The sequence below is a fragment of the Xiphophorus couchianus genome, chromosome 5 (genome assembly GCF_001444195.1).
Source record: "Xiphophorus couchianus chromosome 5, X_couchianus-1.0, whole genome shotgun sequence".
Lineage (NCBI taxonomy): Eukaryota > Metazoa > Chordata > Actinopteri > Cyprinodontiformes > Poeciliidae > Xiphophorus > Xiphophorus couchianus.
Window position 1 is genome coordinate 34,953,826 of NC_040232.1, and position 16,769 is coordinate 34,970,594.

Consider the following 16,769-nt stretch of genomic DNA (forward strand, 5'->3'; position numbering starts at 1 on the left):
TTTAGAACGAACAACCGACAAACTGGCTGTGGACACACCCACCCGGCCGTGTCGGTTTGTTTTTTGTCGTTTAAATGTTGTTCCTTGTCGTTCAGGAACACCTTTCCAAAACAAATCGTCCTCCTCGTCTTGATAGAAACCTTTATCAAAATCCTTCTCTTGAAAATCAAAATTTCCAGGGAACACTCTCTTTAACCCCATGGTGACAGCATACCCCAGGCTCCAACCAAGCGGGATAAACAAAGGAATGAGCACGTTTGAAACACTCAACATCATTGCTGAGCACAAATATTAATCTCTTGATCCTGACTGATGCTTTGAGATTCACGCATTCAAGCTTTAGAACTTCTTTGATCTACTGTGATGTACATGACATCATCTATGACCTCATCGGTGAGCTCACTGGACTTCTGGCTGCAACGCTTGCTTCTGATTGTTGCTATGGAAACGATCAGATCAGTTCTGCATAACTCAAGCTGACATAAATACTTAAATAAAAAGTAATATTTTTTATTTATTTAACATGAAGAGATTAATAGATTTGTCTGTGATGTAATTTTTGCATTTGTGGTTTTCCATACCTGCTGTGGTATAAATGGTCTTAAGCCATTTATCCACTATTATTTTTAAACACAATCCTTTGATATGCTAACTGTAGCGTCGAACTTTGAGCATGTCAAGTTTTTAAATATTTATAAGCAATAAATTCACATATAGATTATATATTTACGGTATTTTTGCAAGCAATATTTTTACACTTTACTCGTCTGCTTAGTTTGACACAGTGCAGTGTGTAAATGACCTTATTAGTATTTTGTGTTTCCTCGTGTAAATAAAGAGCATTTGTTGACATGACAGTCTATGCTTTTGTTGTGAAAGGGCTTGGAAAGGAAAGGTGGCAAATCCACGCTTTCTGATTGGCTACCTGTCACATTCAACAGGCTGCCTTAACGCTCACAGTCGGGGAAAACCCCTGATTTAGATCGGAGCGGCAACGACGATCTACCGAAGGTGTAGCTCCAAAGTGACAACTCTGGCACGGCTTTCTTAAGACGGGCTCTTTATTTTTTGCCGTGAAAACTACAGAAATAAAAGACAACGCTTTAGACATAGATACATTTACAGACAGACAGGTGACACGTGCTTTGACAAACGTTACCTCGTGGCCGCCTGCCACTTCGGAGGTCTTTAACGATTAAGTTGTGGTTGTTCACTCTAAACCAAAATATTAAGTAATTAAAACAACATAAAAATACCACAACCAATAAATTCACAAAACATTACAAACATAAGTACAAAATACCTTGACAACGACAGGACATGAGGCTGCTACACATAGCTCTGGCACGAGCTTCTGCTTCTATGCTTATTTAAGTCTCGCAGCTTCACACATGTACACAAATCTCGCGATAACGTTCGACAAAAAATAATTTGACACAAAATAAAATACAATCATTTCACACAAATCTTAAAACGTGAACCAAATAACTTAAAATACATTATTCTATCTTTTAGAAATAAAAATACATTTTTTCATGACTTTAATCATTTTTAGTGACACTTACAGAAGGGGTGCTCAAACATTTTGAGACCAAGAGCTACTTTTTCTGTCACCAGCCGGCTGAGATCTACCTCATGACACAAAGACATAAAAATTGTAAATTAAACTTTATTGACTTATTTTATATGCAAATATACATCAGTTATAGCAGAAATAATAAAGTGATAGAAAACCTAATGCAGTATATTTCTTCCTCAGTGAGATTCTCCTATCGTTTTGTCGTTAAGCACACCCGTTGCCGTGGCAACCGCCTGCGCCCCGCAACGGAGCAGCGACATTAAAAACGTAACATTCAGTCCGTTACAATGTCAAGTTTCCAGGCTTGATATTTATTTCTCAATTATTGGTTGATTAGCTAATGTAAACTCCTGCTCTGCTAGTCAGTCGGTCTTTGAGTCGCCTTTTCTTTTGTTAATGGAACTGAAACGCACTGAATTGTGCAACACGTTGTTGAAACAATAATTACTGAGAATATAAATTTGAACAGGTTTTGTTGATTTTTAAAAAAAAATTATTATTCTTTAATGAAGCTACAAACGTTTATTATCTTAGTGAATACTTTGATAAGCGCGTCAGAAGAGGAAGTGCTGGTCTCATCGTCCTGGCGGCTTCAGTATGTCACCTACTGCCAAGATCAACTCAAAACCTTCCCGCGATCGACGTATTGAGCATCCTGATCTTCCGTGACACACCAAACACTACAGGATGATCGGTTACAAAATTGTAAGGGAAAAATAGGGGCAAAAAAACCGTGTAGTGTGAACTATTGCATCATGTAGTCGATGTGCCCATTTTCTCTATTTAAATCTACTTATTACTGAAGGGCAACATGATATACAGACTTCATAATCTGCACTCTTTTGGTTGAATGCAGTATTTATTTCCACCTTGGCTTCATGTTGTTTAGTTTTTGACAGGAAAGCAATGGAACCAACGAAACCAAAGCTTGTGCTGTTACTTCAGCCACAGACAAATCCTCCCCAGCCGGGTTAGATTTTCCTGCGACTGTACTGTGACCCTCACGGTGTACGATCATCTTCGAACAAGCTTCCCCAGCCGGGTCACTTTGTTCGACGTACGATATTCTTCTTGGTACGGTCTCGTACAGTCGCACCAATGTCTGTGGTCCCACAGATGTTGGTCGGTTGTTTAGAACGAACAACCGACAAACTGGCTGTGAACACACCCACCCGGCCGTGTCGGTTTGTTTTTTGTCGTTTAAATGTCGTTCAGGAACACCTTTCCAAAACAGGCTTTGTTGATTTAAATATATATATATATATATATACAGTATATATAATTCTTTAATGAAGCTACAAACGTTTAGGATCTTAGTGAATATTTTGATAAGCGCGTCAGAAGAGGAAGTGCTGGTCTCATCGTCCTGGCGGCTTCAGTTTGTCACCTACTGCCAAGATCAACTCAAAACCTTCCCGCGATCGTATTGAGCATCCTGATCTTCCGTGACACACCAAACACTACAGGATGATCGGTTACGAAATTGTAAGGGAAAAATAGGGGCAAAAAAACCGTGTACTGTGAACTATTGCATCAGGTAGTCGGATGTGCCCATTTTCTCTATTTAAATCTAATTATTACTGAAGGGCAACATGATATACAGACTGCATAATCTGCACTCTTGGTTGAATGCAGTATTTATTTCCACTTTGGCTTTATGTTGTTTAGGTTCTTTTTTCAAGTGCATTCTTTGTTAATGGAGACTGAGAATCCATTTTATTTTTGGTTGTTTTGTTTATTTTATTTATCAGTTCCAGTGTTAAGTGTTCTTTTGAAAATAAAGTGTATCCGTGTTTGGCAAGAAATAGCATGCATTACTACATCATTTCCATTAAATCAGTGTTAAAAGGTCGTCAAACATTATTATCGTTTATCGCAATAATTTTGGAGACAATTAATCATTCAGCAAAATTTGTTATCGTGACAGGCCTAGGAGCTAATATTCTTTGGTCAACCATCAACAGTTGAAATACGTTGTATTTTATTTCATGACACAGGGATGTTAGAGTTTAATAAATACGTGTATTGTAACACATAATTATAGCATGAGAAATTACATAAGGTAAAAGATTCAATGTTAAGGTAAAAGGTTAGAACAACACTGTTTGAGTTACTATTGGTATTTTATTTATATATTTTGTAGCTCTTACGGTGTGTTCACACACAAAGGCTGTAGAAGAAAGGACTGTGAACCATCAGTTTGAGAGACCATCCTTTCAACCGGGACGCTACACAGTGTGAAAGTGAACCACGCCGCTGAAAATGTAATAAATGTTGCAATTTTGGACCAAAAAGTCTTAAAAGCTTTGGGCACCCCTGATCTATTGACATTGCTATTGCTTTAGTTCCCAGCCCCAAGTAGAATATATTTTTTAAAAATTAGAAGTTGTCGTTTTTTGTCTAAAGATCAGGAAACTGAAATTAAAACAATAGCTTGGTCAAACATATATATATATATATATATATATATAGATATACAGTAGATCTATATATATACTGTATATACAGTATATATATATAGATCTATACCTATATATATACATCTAGATCTATATATTTATATATAGATATATAGATCTAGATCTATATCTAGATAGATAGATCTCTATCTAGACAGATAGATCGATAGTGTTGGAGGCTGGAGGTCTAGTCTTGTGGGGAGCTGTTTTTTCCACCAGGAGAAGCTATGCAGTCGCGGTCTGTTGGAGGGCGGCTCCCGCGAACCGTCGCGTAATTGGCACAATCATCGCCCGCAAAAGAGGAGCGGACGGCGGGTTCTCCAGCGCCAGAGTGTTAAACCAGTAATGGTACCCACAGCCCCTGAGTGATTTCTATGAGCTTCGTCCAAGAATCCTACTCTTAGTAATCATTCCTTGTTTTCCTGTTTTCAGGTGCATCTTTGTGATGCTGAGTATTCGGCTTGTGAGAACCCAGTTCTGGCCTTGGATTCCCTCCTTCGTGACGCCAGTACTCTCCCTTCCGCGACCTCGAAAAATCCACCCAACCTCCGGATCCCGGACCGGACTCCTCCACCCTAAACCCAGCCTTCAAGACTCCATATCCACCTGGGGTCTCTCACCCCCCACCCCGGCGGACGAACCTCACCTCACCCAGTAAGCTCCTTACAGAACCCGTTTGGTTCCAGTTTACATAAACTTACCTCTCCACCTTCCTGCAACCAGCACTCAGACGATCCCGATCCAGCCCTTTCAAGAGGACGTTTCCCCACCCAAATATTCATCTGTTTTCTTTGAAAAGAAAGAAATAATAAACTTGATTTATCTGATTCATTGTGTTTCTGCATGTGGGTCAAGCGTGTAGCTTCAGGCATGACAGATAGATGGATGGATGGATGTTAGGCTAAATAAATCTAAGCTAACTATGCTAGGGTGGGACCACCTGAAACTAAATTTTTGCTAGAAAAAGGTGAACAAAATTTGCTTAAAAGAAGCTGAAGAGACAAGTGAGATGAAGTAAACCAAACTCTGCTACTTAAACTGAACTAAGAAACTGACTTTTTGTGTCGCTTTTGGACTGATGGTTTCTTCCTCGCAGAGAGGCCCTTTAGTTCTCATCTGTTTCAACGTTTATGACACTATTGTAATTTTCAGATCCTTAGTATCTAAAGGCATGTTGAAGAAACAGCCAGAAAATCTCAACATTCTTGTATTTATCAAATGAAAACGTTTGCAGTGCTAATTGAACAAAATTTGGAGGAAAAATTAGTTCATTTGTCATAAAATGAAGAAAAAATAGTTATAAACAGTTTTAACTGTAAGTATTCTGTAAAGAAAATTAAAAGATAATCCTAAATATTTTCCATCAGTCCTTTTCTGAGGCCTAATGTAGCAGATTTTATAATTTTTTAAAGGCTGTCGGGCTTTTCCTGAAAGTAATCATTCTCTTCTCTTTGGTAGGAAAAAAAATCTGCAGCCAAGATCCTCCTTCTTTTTGCTTCTAGTTATGTCAGTCTGGCTCTGCCTTGCCGCAGCATTTGTGTGGTACCTCATCAATCTCAAGTTGTGATAGCAGTTGCAGTTTGTGGATGTTGGAACACTGAGCTGCTAGTTTTTTGGCAGTTAGTGTTGACTGGGGATGTCAAAGTAACCAGTCCTCCCACATTTTTTACATGTAGCCCCTTCTACAGATCCATGTTTTCACCTCTCGTCCATTTCCGTCTTGTTCCAGTAGCCCGTTTTTCATCAAGGTGCTCTGGTTCCCCAGCACCTGACATAGACCTAGTTTGGCCGGGCGGCGTCTGATCCGTCATAGCGTGAATTTCATTGTTTCTCATGGTATGAGGCAGGCAGCGCACGAAGGGTCTTGCCTAAGGACCCACACTGGACAGCTCAACTGATCCAGGCTGTGGCAGGAAGCCGGAGCGCCCGGAGAGAAACCTGCAAACAGGAAACCTGTCGAATCTTTTTACCCTTTTGTCCCATAAATTTCTTCAGAGAATTCTTGTCATGACAGAAAAGCGATGGAACCAACGAAACCAAAGCTTGTGCTGTTACTTCAGACACAGACAAATCCTCCCCAGCCGGGTTAGATTTTTCTGCGACTGTACTGTGACCCTCACGGTGTACGATCGTCTTCGAACAAGCTTCCCCAGCCGGGTCACTTTGTTCGAGTAACGATATTCTACTTGGTACGGTCTTGTACAGTCGCAGTCGCACCAATGTCTGTGGTCCCACAGATATTGGTCGGTTGTTTAGAACGAACAACCGACAAACTGGCTGTGGACACACCCACCCGGCCGTGTCGGTTTGTTTTTTGTCGTTTAAATGTTGTTCCTTGTCGTTCAGGAACACCTTTCCAAAACAAATCGTCCTCCTCGTCTTGATAGAAACCTTTATCAAAATCCTTCTCTTGAAAATCAAAATTTCCAGGGAACACTCTCTTTAACCCCATGGTGACAGCATACCCCAGGCTCCAACCAAGCGGGATAAACAAAGGAATGAGCACGTTTGAAACACTCAACATCGTTGCTGAGCACAAATATTAATCTCTTGATCCTGACTGATGCTTTGAGATTCACGCATTCAAGCTTTAGAACTTCTTTGATCTACTGTGATGTACATGACATCATCTATGACCTCATCGGTGAGCTCACTGGACTTCTGGCACTTGCTTCTGATTGTTGCTATGGAAACGATCAGATCAGTTCAGCATGACTCAAGCTGACATAAATACTTAAATAAAAAGTAATATTTTAAATTTATTTAACCTGAAGAGATTAATAGATTTGTCTGTGATTTAATTTTTGCATTTGTGGTTTTCCATACCTGCTGTGGTATAAATGGTCTTAAGCCATTTATCCAATTATTATTTTTAAACACAATCCTTTGGTAAGGTAACTGTAGCGTCGAACTGTGAGCACATGTCACGTTTTTAAATATTTATAAGGAATAAATTCACATATACATTATATATTTACGATATTTTTGCAAGCAATATTTCTACACTTTACTCGTCTGCTCTTAGTTTGACACAGTGCAGTGTGCAAATGACCTTACTAGTATTTTGTATTTCCTCATGTAAATAAGGAGTATTTGTTGACATGACAGTCTATGCTTTTATTGTGAAAGGGCTTGGAACGGAAAGGTGGCAAACTGTAGACAATTAACTGCTCGGTCATCGCAGAGAGAGAGCTAGCACGGGTCGGAGCGAGCTGAGATAGCCAATTACGGAGTAATTCAAATTAAGGTGTAGACAATCAGTTAATTGGCGCTTGGTTGATGAGGGAACAAGGTGAGTGTTTTGTTGTGTAAATATATGTTTAGTTTTCCTGCGGAACTTGTAGTTCGCTATTGAGTATGACGGTTTTCTTTTGCCACTAGATGGTGCTAATAAGCCTGTAGCGATAAACGATAAATCAATTAATCGTATGATAAATTAAAACTATCGATGTCATTTTAATTATCGGCATTATCGTCTCTTCCGGCCTTTTTCTCTTTCTGTTAATGACACTGAATGAAAAAATGGCTCACGATCTTAGAGCTGCCAGCCGATTGTTGGCCCATTTTCAACACCTGACAGACCAAACATTAGCTGACAGAAATCCTAGCTATAACGGTTCGATCCTGCCATGTGGTGTCCAACAATAGGAACAAAATAATGGCTACAAGTCCAGTTAACTAATTTTAAAACCAGGCATTAATCAATGCTTTACTACAATCTACCTGCAATGTATGTGGCTAGTGTCAGTGTAAAGTCCTGACTGAATGAAAATCATTATAACCTATTTATGTCACGTTAACGAAGAACAGCTGAAAAGTTACTGGGTTTATCAACTGCGGTAGCAACTTCGCTCCAACTGCTCTCCTTGTCATTGCTGTATTCTTTGCACAACATGTTGAATAAACATTAATGTTGTTTCCACATATCATGTCCAATGTCCGCTGGACTTCGGGTTGCGCCTGTCAGCTGTTTGGGATTCCCCGACGTATTTCCCCTCAGAAAGCACGAGGGGAATCCACGCTTTCTGATTGGCTCCCTGTCACATTCAACAGGCTGCGTTAAGATCCCAGTCGGGGGAAAACCCCTGATTTAGATCGGAGCGGCAACGATGATCTACCGCAGGGTTGCTCAAACTTTCTGTCACCAGCCGGCTGAGATCTACTTCATGACACGAAGCCATAAAAATTGTAAATTAAACTCTTTTGACTTATTTTATATGCAAATATACATCAGTTATAGCAGAAATAATAAAGTGATAGAAAACCTAATGCAATATATTTCTTCCTCAGTGAGATTCTCCTACCGTTTTACTCTCTCTCTCTTTGTCGTTAAGCACAACCGTTGCCGTGGCAACCGCCTGCGCCCCGCAACGGAGCAGCGACATTAAAAACGTAACATTCAGTCCGTTACGATGCCAAGTTTCCAGGCTTGATATTTATTTCTCAATTATTGGTTGATTAGCTAATGTAAACTCCTGCTCTGCTAGTCAGTCGGTCTTTGAGTCGCCTTTTCTTTTGTTAATGGAACTGAAACGCACTGAATTGTGCAACACGTTGTTGAAACAATAATTACTGAGAATATAAATTTGAACAGGTTTTGTTGATTTTTTAAAAAAAATTATTATTCTTTAATGAAGCTACAAACGTTTAGGATCTTAGTGAATATTTTGATAAGCGCGTCAGAAGAGGAAGTGCTGGTCTCATCGTCCTGGCGGCTTCAGTATGTCACCTACTGCCAAGATCAACTCAAAACCTTCCCGCGATCGACGTATTGAGCATCCTGATCTTCCGTGACACACCAAACACTACAGGATGATCGGTTACAAAATTGTAAGGGAAAAATAGGGGCAAAAAAACCGTGTAGTGTGAACTATTGCATCATGTAGTCGATGTGCCCATTTTCTCTATTTAAATCTACTTATTACTGAAGGGCAACATGATATACAGACTGCATAATCTGCACTCTTGGTTGAATGCAGTATTTATTTCCACTTTGGCTTTGTTTAGTTTTTTTTCAAGTGCATTTTTTGTTAATGGAGACTGAGAATCCATTTTATTTTTGTTTTTGGTTGTTTTGTTTATTTTGTTTATCAGCTCAAGTGTTAAATATTCTTTTGAAAATAAAGTGTATCTATCTTTGGCAAGAAATCGCATGCATTATTACGTCATTTCCATTAAATCAGTGTAAAAAGGTCTTCAAACAATATTATCGTTTATCGCAATAATTTTGGAGACAATTAATCATTCAGCAAAATTTGTTATCGTAACAGGCCTAGTCTTATGCTTCTGTCTCTGTGGAAACGAGTCGCTCTCCGCAGGGAAAATTTCCTCATCCATAAGTTCCCATTTTGAGCTTTTACTAGGCTGCAAACCATTGGAGACGTTTTGCTCTATGAAGCACAACTGCAGCCACAAAACATGACTTCAGTGAGCACAGACACGATCAATCAAAACAACTGCTTCCAGTAATGTTTGAATTACCCACAGTTTCCTGTTTGGTGTGTTTCAAATGGCCGTGATGGCTGGGATGCATTTGTAAAACTGTAACTGAGCAAATATTTCTAAGTGTGCGTTCACACCAGCCCCGTTCAGTCAGCTTTCATCAAACTCTGGTCAAGTCCGGTATGTTTGGGGAGGTCTCAATGGGATGAGACCCACTCTAGTTCACCAAAAAACTTAGGAAGCAGGGCATTCTGGGTAATTACAGCCAAAACAAATATGCTAGGCTAGCGACAGCGGGTGAAATGGTCTTTTACTAACGACAGAGAAATCCTACAGCCGCTAAAATCTGACACCACTCCATTTATGTTTACATTTCATGAAGAAGGAAGTTGCACTCATGTCTCCTGCGTTTTTGTCGTTTCTTTCAGTAGCTCTTGGTGCAGCGCCAACACAGGCCAGTAGGGGAAAAGCTATTATGAAGCCTAGGCGCAAATTCAAACTGGAAGACTCTTTTATCCCCACCGGGACCCGTTAATTGAAGCGACCTGCCCACAATCGTCGACCTATCAACGCTGGACCAAGCCACGTCACGTCCAATCATCGACCAAGTCCCAGCTGATAAGGACCTTCATTCATGGTGTCCTTCGCTCTCCAGTCGAGCTCAACCCACCACCACCCCTTCTCCTCCATTCGCCCGGTCCTGAGGCCGGCACCCTTCTTCAACCTCCACCACCAGTGCCGGGCCCTGGGGGATGACGTTCCTAACAGCATCGGGAATGCTCATCTGAAGCCTATCGCTAACGCTGCGATAACCGTTATCCCCGGCCGGGGCCCGAGCGCCAAAGACTTTAAATTCTGTTGGTCAATAAACTCTTCTAATTGTCTTCTTATTTCTGTCTGAGTCTCTCCAGATTGAATTAAGGGTTTGGTTCATTTAACACTGTGAAGGCTAACCACACCAGCTGAAAATGTAACAAATGTTGGAAATTTGGTCCCAAATCGAACAGAGTCTACCGGACTATCAGGTGTGAAAACAGCCTAAGGACAATGCTAAGCACAAGTAAACATTTTATTTACCTCAGGTTTCTGGTGAAAAACAAGTAGATAATTCTCGAAATTTAGTCTGGACTAGGTTCATAAGCAAGTAGGGAAGAGCATTTATCTTATTGTTTATCATTTATTGGGATAAATTTCTTCATTTGGTTTATCATTGTCACAGGGTTTATAATGTTTTAAGAAAAACCAAAAAGAATGTTTGTATTGTCAGGATTATTATATTTACTATTTTTCACCACGATTAGTTCAATAAAGGAGTATCAATAAATACCAAGACATTTTTCAGTATGACTAAATATGTGTATTACAAATGGGTATGCTTTTCAAGAGCCAACCAAATAATTTAATAAATAGTTCTTATAGTCACTTTTATTATCACAATAGTACAAGAAAACATTGTGATAAAACTCATATCACCCACTCACATAAGCAAAGCATGGATAATACTACATGGTCTCAGACTGTTTGTCTGCAAAGGCAATTTAGATTTTTATCATTAAAAAACATTGCCTTCACATCCATCTAAACCAGTTGTAGTGCATAGAGTGAAACAGACTCCCGATTTCACACAAATCACCAGATATTCTGATAAAAAGTTCAAACTGACCTCCAAAAATGTAAGACTTCTGCAACAACAACAACAAAAAAAGTGTGTGTGTCTGGTTTTGTTGTGCTGCATAATCGACTGTGCCAGACTCAGACTTGGGGAGGTTAATCATTTCCATGCCACTGATAGGCAGCTATGCTAAAAAGAGTGGCAGCTGGGGAGGAGAAATAAACAGATCATTCTGCCAAAGGGTGGCCAGAAGCTCCTTCAGATTTATCCTCTGCTGGGTCAAATCACCAGATATGTGGGAATACAGATTCATATAAATGAGTGAATAATGCAGAGAATGAATTAGCACTGAATACCAAAAACCAGTAAACCTAGAGTGGTGTGTTTATTAAATATTTGGCATGGACTCAGCTTGTTGCTCTGTTGCATTTTCTTTTTTTTTTAAAGGCAATTATGAAAGATGAATTTGGTTTAATTAAAGCTAATGAGGCATAATGATGCTCGTCATTACCAGACTCAAGCTCTCCTTTCACGCACTAACTACAATATTTATGAGCCAATTTCAGCATATTTCCATGAGTTACACTTGGAATTAAAGGGAAGGAGCTTGTATCAAGTGACCTGCCATTTCATACATTGTGTATATGCAGAGAAAACAATGCTTTGAATTTTAGCGTCGGCATGTAGGTTTCACTACTGGATGGATTGATGTTAGCAGGAGGTGGAAAGGAAAACTCCCCTCAAAGTGTCTGTTATCTTTCACAGAGTTTCATTGAAACTCTTCTTTATCTTCATCATTAAACAAAACAAATCAATCCGTAGCACAGAGAAGCAAAAGTTGCTAGCTCTGGAAAATTTTATTATCAGGTAAATGGTGTTGAGTGAAGAGATAAGCTTGTATTTTACTCAAAAAGAGGATAACTGCTGATATGACTAAAAATATTAAAAGGGCAGTGTTATGTAAAATTAAATTTTTTGAGATTTACATCATGTTATAATGTTATCCCCTCTTACATGGAGTGTTGCCTTGATTGTTTCATGCATGTTTGAGAAATCTTTTAATCTTCATGGCAACCATTCAGCTGTGCAAACGACTGGGTAGACCTAGCCCCGCCTTTGAGCGCTAAGCTCCTCCTCTGAGCTGCAGTTTCCAAGCTCCTGCCTCACAGAGCAGCCCTCCCGTGACTTCCCCACCCTGCTCCTTCAGACTAGCCAATTAGCAAACCTCAGGTGAAACTCCACATCTTCTCAGCTCATAATATGAGCGACTTCTGATACAATGCTGATAAAAACGTTGTTAAAGGGTTAATGGAGGAGTCATGTTGTGATGACTTCCTGGAGGTGGAGTTTCAGAAAGAGTAGGAGCTTCTTAAAGAGACAGAGGCCCAATTTCAAAGCATTCATTTATCAAGTCAAATTTCTTTTAAGTCATATTTGACATGTATAGTATTTTTATAACAACATAATGTAACATAGTTACTAGATTGTGTCATAAATTGATTCTATGTGGATGGAAAACACATAATACTGCCCCTTTAAGAATACGCATTTGAACAGGAGATATCAAGTCTTTCTTCAGAGGATATACCCAATGTTTGTTTTGTTTTTTTTGTTCCATTTCGAGCAGTTTATCGGTGCTGAAATGAGAAAAAACACAGGAGTGAAGAACATCGAGAGCTGAAGCTTTGAAAAACAAAAACAAGCTGTGGTGACTGTTTTTCTTCTTTTTTTTTTCCTGAGTATGAGTTCCAGATGTTTTTGTGGTCACTCAGCAACTTTTAGAGATTAGTAGACTTTTTGTTTTTCTATCGTTTAAAGGAGGATATTGTTTGACCTTTGCAGTTATTTCTATTCTATGCTTGTTTCACCATAACTTTGTGAAATTGTTGCCCCCCCGCTAACTGGTCAGGTTTCCAGTAACGGTGCTAAATTAGCTTTAGCTTTATAGGAGCTAGGTATAGCTATGACTTTAAAATAAACCCCAAACGCTTCATATAAAAATAAAAGATAAAAAAAAACTAATGGGGTTATATAAACAGTCGAATCAAATGCTCCCGACTCCCTGGTTAGAAAGGGCACTGTTGCTGCTCTGTCGCCCCGTGTACTTCATGGGTTGATGTTGTTGAACGAGAGTTAAGTGCACTTTGACAAGCTTTCCTTAATGGGCTGATGTGTCCTTTAGTGCTACGAACAAAACATTTTCTCTTAAAGTTCAAAATGTTAAATCCCTTTCGTGTTTTACAATAGTTGCTCTTAGAATGTGCTCCTTTTCTGGTAAAGTTCTAGTTACTCACTTCTTCTTTCAAGCTTCGCCGCTTCTCTTTACTCTGGTCCGACGAATGTTTACATCCAGCGGCTATGAGGAGGAGGAGGATGTTGACCTTTCTTTCCAGTGGGTGATGTGTAAATCCTAAGTTTTAGCACTCTCTGAAGACAAACGGAGCTCGTAACACTGCAACTAAATCCTACTTATGAGGTGGGGAAAACAGCTCCTGACATATTTAACTCTCTTCTGACTGACAAAAGCTAATGGCTCTTTCTCAAACTGGCAGGAGATGAACCCCGATGGAGGGACGTTATCCTGTTCTGGTGAGCTTTTTAACCTCAGTAACTTAGTGATGGATGTTCACCAATATCTAACAGATGAGTCGACAGATAGCACTGCTCCCACACACAGTTATTACGTGAAAACTCACAGTAACACCCAAATATACCAGAATCTTACCTTGTACATACCAGAGAGAAGAATTTATATTTTTCTTTTTCTATTTTTTTTTTTTTTTTAAGCATCAAACTCAAATTTTCTATATGCAGACTTTATTTGTTTATTGTCTGGCTAAGACCGATTAGAATTTCAATGTTTGTACATTTAAAGGAGCAACAGCGATTTCCAGCCATCAGCTGATTAGTACATTAATGCCACAGGCTGGTGCTCATTCTTTCATTATTGTTTTTTTCCTGTCTCAATCAACCAATCAGCAGCAATACAAATGTTTCCCCAAAATAAATACATCCCAATGTCCCTTTAATACAGCACCAAACTGGTTGGTTTCACCTATCATTAAGTTTATTGTAAATGAGAGGATGTGAGGAAGAGGAACCATGTGCATGTCCAACTGAACAAGATGTACATTACAAACTTGCAGAGTTTCTTTACCCTTAAAATAAAATACATTAAAAAAATCTGAATCTGAATGCTTACCCCTCTTTCAAACTGGACACAAATCTTGGGAAGTGTGTTGTCCACGACTCCTTCGCCACTCTGGTGAACGCTGCAAAAAACGGTAAGAAATAAGGGCAAACGCTCAAAAAAACATTATATTCTTCACCAAACCACATACAGCAAACGAAACAAACTTTTTACCAACATGTCAGCTGATAGATTTTACAGCATTTCATTCTCTAAAACAATTTTCAGGTAGTAACTGAACAGGAGCTCTGTGATAAACTCACTTTCCTCCATCGCAGCCATGAACAGCATGGGGAGGGAGGAAGTGATGTCACAGGTTATGGACACCAAAATCAAATAAATTCCCCCAAATTATTGTATTTCTTTTTGAATAATCATTTGAAGATTAAAAGAAGGTACTAAATCAAGAAAATAAAAATACATAAAATTAACAAGTGAAAGATTTTTGGTGGAATTTTTTTTTTTTCTTCCATGTTACATGTGCAACAAGCAAAGTCATAAAAAACAAAGAACGGCTCTCACAAACTCAGACTTTGAGTCCTACCGTTCACGGAATGGAGCCGTTTAAAAGAATCGAATTGTTTGCGAACGCCGCAATGGCCGAGTGAATTTAATGCTACGTGACTGTTAGCAGCCTTGGTTTATGTTACATACATGCTAAAGGGCTACAACTGAAAGACAAGTAATGTTTGGCCAGAGCTCTTGTCACGGATGAAAACATTAATAAAGGCTCTCAAGTTAAACATGTGGCAGTTTTAGCTAATGTTAGCCTCATAAGCATATGCTAACATTAGCATACTAGCCATTTACGCATCATCTTTTATAAGAAAAATGAATGCGTCACAGTAAACGTGAATGATAATGGCATGGCATACGTGACACATGAAAATATGTCGAAGACGAATACCTCACCTTTACAGAAATCTGCTTCTTCCAATATGACAGAAAGTCCTGGAAGCTTCCCTCACTAATTTACTGCGCCTGCGCACTGCTGCGCTCTAGCACTCCGCAGTAACATGTCCAGTTTACACAAGTACACCTCGCTGCAGGAAACAGGAAGGGACTGGACGGACCACTGTCAGTCCCAGCGAGGTTCTTCTCAGTTTACACGCAAGAACTTAGTCCTGCACCTCTAAAACACACCTACATTACTCAAGGAATAACTTTAAAAAAGCACACAAACATAAATGAAGTGAGAACAGGTGTTGTCTTTTAGAATGCAAACAAGGCAAAAAGCCTATGAAAACTCCAGGAACTACACAGATCCAAAGCTCAGGGGGGGTCAATGAAATGAAAGCTAATGTTAGCCTTAAAAAGTCCTTTTGAAAGCGAATAAGCAATAAAACTAACATATTTAGAGTGTAAAAGTTAAGATGAGACCAAAATTGAACTTCTTCTAAATATAAATACAATTAAGTGTTCATTACCCTGAACAAACTATCCTTATGATGAAACACGGTGATGGCAGCATGATGTTGCAGGCACAGGAGCTAATTTTTCTTGGACCAGGTCCCAAAACATTTGACCTGGTTCAAGAAAAACTCTAAATTGAAAATCTGTGGAAAGATTTTTCAATTGATTTTCATTTATCACACCGAGCTAATTTTGCAAAGAAAGGATGTGCAGAAATTTGTATGCAGTTACAAGTATTACAGCTGTTATTGCAAAGCATTGATGTAAGGGCCACCACAGGTTTCATATTTTTGTTTTATAAATTGTAATTTATTTCCTACTATCAATTGAATTCCAACTGAAATACATTCAAGGTTTTTAAACACTCTTGCAAAGCACTCCAAGTCAATTTTAAAACATTAGATTATTATTTTTTTCTTTCTCTTCGTGTATCCTTTCCTCCGTCGCTCCCTTGGGATCCTCTCCCCAGATGATGGTTTCCACAGCTGAAGCCTGTGTGGGTGTTTTTGCTAACAGCGGTTCAGATTTATCTTCGGAGCAGTGGTTAGGCTCAGAAGGACGTGGGAGGAGGGTGTTTCAAGTGCACAGAGGTCACAAAGGAAATATGAGCGCAGAGGACAAAAGAATTTGTGAAAACAAACAATAGAAAACAACAAGCAGGAATTTTAAGACAGCATTTTTTTTTTACATTTTGGTATTTTTAGGCACGCTAAAATGCTTCTCTATATACTTCCCATTTTTAGATTCCAGTTTTACAGACAAAAAAAACCCCAACACTTCTCTTGGTTAATTCTGCAACCTTTTACAGTAACATGACAAAAACGTATAGGCAGCGCATTCTCTGGTTAAAGTATTTGAGTTTGTTTAAATAAAAAGAAAAGTATTCAAATCATCTGCTAGATCTTACTAAATTATCTGCTGAAAACTCTTTTTGCAACGACTCTGTCTGGGTTTTAAAATCGCTCGACAAGCTCAGGAATAAAACTGTTAACATATCAAAAGTCAAGTAATTTAACTTTTTCTGCCACTTCAATGGCTTTTTTTTTTTAATTAAAAACATTCCCATATCAAATC

At 39.0% G+C, this 16,769-nt stretch overlaps 1 long non-coding RNA gene across 1 annotated transcript; it reads right to left on the reverse strand.

The window, feature by feature from the left end:
- Positions 1-1,933: 1,933 nt before the first annotated feature.
- Positions 1,934-3,159, reverse strand: LOC114145300 (uncharacterized). The gene is made up of 2 exons (XR_003595656.1): positions 2,883-3,159; positions 1,934-2,091 (listed from the first exon to the last, which is right to left on the reverse strand). It is a non-coding gene; the product is annotated as an uncharacterized LOC114145300 (long non-coding RNA).
- Positions 3,160-16,769: the final 13,610 nt, after the last annotated feature.